This window comes from Triticum aestivum, chromosome 6D (genome assembly GCF_018294505.1).
Source record: "Triticum aestivum cultivar Chinese Spring chromosome 6D, IWGSC CS RefSeq v2.1, whole genome shotgun sequence".
Lineage (NCBI taxonomy): Eukaryota > Viridiplantae > Streptophyta > Magnoliopsida > Poales > Poaceae > Triticum > Triticum aestivum.
Genome location: NC_057811.1, coordinates 67,117,354 through 67,121,044, shown reverse-complemented (window position 1 = coordinate 67,121,044; position 3,691 = coordinate 67,117,354). Strand labels below are relative to the sequence as shown.

Sequence of the window (3,691 nt, the reverse complement as noted above, 5' to 3'; positions counted from 1 at the left end):
GGACGAAAAGCCCATTTTCTGTCATGATTTTTTGTCATATAAGTAGGAGCCCACCACATCTATGATGATACCGGGTTTTGTCACAATTATCGTCATAGAAGTGTCATATGTATGACAGAAAAAAAATTCGTTCGGCCCAAAATGTCACGGATGTGTCTTTTTTTTGTAGTGTATATATCATTCTATTTTGCCGAATATTTCATTTCAATTGGAAGGAAAAATTGATTGAGAATTTGATCTGAAATAAATAGCAATCAACTATGGTGCTCAAGCAGTAGTCATCTTAAAATCCCTAAAATAAAAGAACTCATTTAGCAATCTGACCATGCCCTCAATGAGCGGGGGATTGCACCTGCAGTCTGCAGAGGAGAAGAGATCAAACAATCCATATGGGCATACCATCGAGTAGATGGTGCGCGGAAAATGTTGTTGGATTCGAGGTTCTTTTAAGCTTAGAATTATTCGAATCACAATTGACTGTAGTATTTGGACTCTATCAGTATCAATTGCTTGTGATAGATGTCTGATATACATGACCAGTTGCTAGCGGCCCTTTCAATTCTCAGTTTCAACACACAATAATTCTTCCTAAGTCCCTTGCAGTTTGGTGTCCCATATTCTAGACTGTGCTACCTCTGTTTTGGTAAGAACTTGTGCATCCGCATATTGTTCCATTGCAATCAGTCGCACATCTTAGGAACAACATGGCATGCATCTTATTTCCATTATCATCTCAATTCTTCATCACTCCAGAATGAGCGTGAGTAGATTCAGTGAGTATGTTGCTTATAAGTGGTAAAGAAGACTCCATCTGTAAAATAATATAAGACTTTTTAGACCACTACTTTAATGATCTAAAAGATCTTATATTACCTCACACAAGGAGTATGAGTTTGCCAAGCATGTAGAAGAGATCATAGATAACCATAGGAAACTATTATGGGTTTCCAGTTTCTTCGAAAGTGGGAAACTTCAGGACACAGTTCCTGAGGAATTCCATAACTATTTAACCATACTTTATCTACAGGTGAAACAGGAATCTATGTGTTTTCTAAATCAATCAGTCAATGACAAGCTGCTTAGGGCACCTAGATGCCTAACATTGAAGACTATGGCAACTCAGAATAGCTATGACCAGAACGAAGATGATCTGGAAGCATTATGTAATCCAATAAGAAACTTCCTTCAAGCGGAAAGTATTGTTATTGGAAATAAGGAATGCTCAGCCATCATCTCTGACCGTAAGTACAGGTCTGCAGTTTGTATTTGAATCGTCAGGATATTTGAAGCAGCAGAGCACTTTTCAATCAATTACGAGAGGCATTCGCTTCTCTGATCTTCATCCCACCAATGCATTGTACGACTCTCCAACCCCTTTTCCTCCCTCATGAAATCCTAATTTCCCGCAATGAAATTCGATTTCGAGTTCTATTCGATACTGGTAGGAGAAGAACCCGACTCGGCATTCCTAAAAAAAGAGGGGAAGTTTCAGCTCCACTGTCTATTATGTGGTTAAGGAGGCTGATGGGTGCACCCCAAGTGAAACTACTTTACATGACCACCCAGTTCCACTAAGATTGATTAAACAGTGGGGAAATGCTATGGGTATCCCTAGTTCCTTCTTGACACATGTCCTCATGATGAGTAGGAATGTACTTCTACACACATGTTATTCCTACCTTTTTGTTATCTATCTAATGCCTGACTGGTGAGTTGGTGAATCCTTGACTGTTTGTAAGATATTGTATACCCTGAATCAAACCGGTGCTGCTGTTTTACTAAAAGTTATTATCCCTATGCGAAGGGCACATGCTCTACTGGCTAAATCTAAAGTCAGGCTTTTCTGTACATTCTCTTGCCTGTTTTTAGCTCCAGTCGTCAATCTTTTTTGCAACACTCACCCTCTGATGTTACCTCATTATTTTCATGATTCCTTATTCTGTGACACTGTTCTTCAAACTGAACTTATAGAAGCTCAAACCAGTTCCGAAAGAGAACCTTGAAATTTTTTCACTGAATGAGTTGGGTCCATTTCATCGAAGAACTTGAATCACACGCCTGCACAACTCTTCTATTTCATGGGTAAAGTACTGCATGAACGCGCAACCTGCATGAACGCGCAATTGACAATCAGTGTCATACTTCTGATTGTATTGAAAATGAACATTGTAATAGTAAAGTATTGCTCGCCTCCTGCCATGAGGAAACATGGTTCTACAAACGAGTTTTAATTCTTGCTCTTGTGGCATCATCAAACTCTTTCTTAACAATGCAGCCCAATGTAGAAAACTCATTGAATAAATCCACAAAGAAAGATATACCAGACATTCCCTTTCTGAAAAAGACAACAAAGATTCATCTATGGAAATAAGGTTAGAACATCAGTTTCCACAGCTGAAATACCAAGTTAGTTTCAGAGAAACAACACAGTTTAATATTAATAATATATCATGTAATTACTCATCCGTGTTTTCCGTAACAAATACAATATCCTGCTAGAACAACTACCCTGGAAATTGCGGTTGAATCAGAAAGCCTTGTACGTGCTCAATATCACCATGCATTCAGAACATGACACCAACCAAATTGTATGACCATGGAGAGTTCAAGCAGTAATGAATTATCATTGGATGAAAAAAGTTCTAAAAAATGTGTGTAAACTGAAGAAGCATATATCATCTTGGGGAGCCTCTTCCTATGCTTGGCATTCTATTAGTGCAGTAGATGCTCCCACCCGGCGCAAAGGCGCATGACCTTCCACACACACACACACACGCACACACACACATACACACACCAGAGAAGGAATCAAGAAATACCCAAGGCAACAAATGGATATCAAAGAGAAAAACCAGAAGAAGGCGAGAAGAAACCTTGTGCGTCACTTCATCTTGTAGCCGTTCCTGGGGCGGTGACCATGAAAATGTAGCAGGGGGCGGGGCTTCGAGGGAGAGTGGGATGGCTACATTTAAAAATAGAGAAGATGTACCAGTACTTTGTTCTAAGTAAAAGGTATTCAGGCTTGAAAATTAGCCCTGATTTGAAGTGCCTTTTCATGTCAGATGTTAATCTGATTAAATAATCACCATGCATAGTAAGCATTTCGCAATTTCTTCACTAATAATGGGTGCAATATAAGAAGCAATATACTCCAAGGCACATACAGTTTGATGCAAGATGCATGGCTGAGACAGATGGATTAGAAAAAGATTGGAATTAATGGATGCAGGTACTACACAGTTTTATATGCTGACAAGTATGCACAATGTAATGAATTGTCAATGAGGTCATCCACGTTTTCAGCGGCATAAACATTCATTGGGATCTACTAAAGAAATCCATGACACATATTGAACCCCAGTATTCACCCCAAAAGCATGACTTGGACAATTGGACATGGGTAGTAACAACATGACCCAGATTCATACATACCCACGCTCAACTCTGACATTCCAAATAACCACATGGAAAAGGAAACGACCCCCCAAATTAAGAGACAGCTTCACTGAAGCAATGCTAGCTGTGACGTAATCTATAAGGTGTCGAGGGGGCTAGTGATTGATGCACACCTATTTAACTCATCTAGCATTTTGATAAGTTCACCGAAGAGATCATTGAGTAGGACACGCTTCTGCCTCTTGTATTTGTGCATTTTCCTCGGTGCTTTCTTCTTGCACTTGCTAACGGTGAC

At 39.5% G+C, this 3,691-nt stretch overlaps 1 pseudogene; it reads left to right on the top strand.

Annotated features, from left to right (window-relative positions):
• The first annotated feature begins 389 nt into the window (after positions 1–389).
• LOC123142437 (tRNA (cytosine(38)-C(5))-methyltransferase 2-like) lies at positions 390–2,049 on the top strand (annotated as a pseudogene).
• The last annotated feature ends 1,642 nt before the right edge of the window (positions 2,050–3,691 follow it).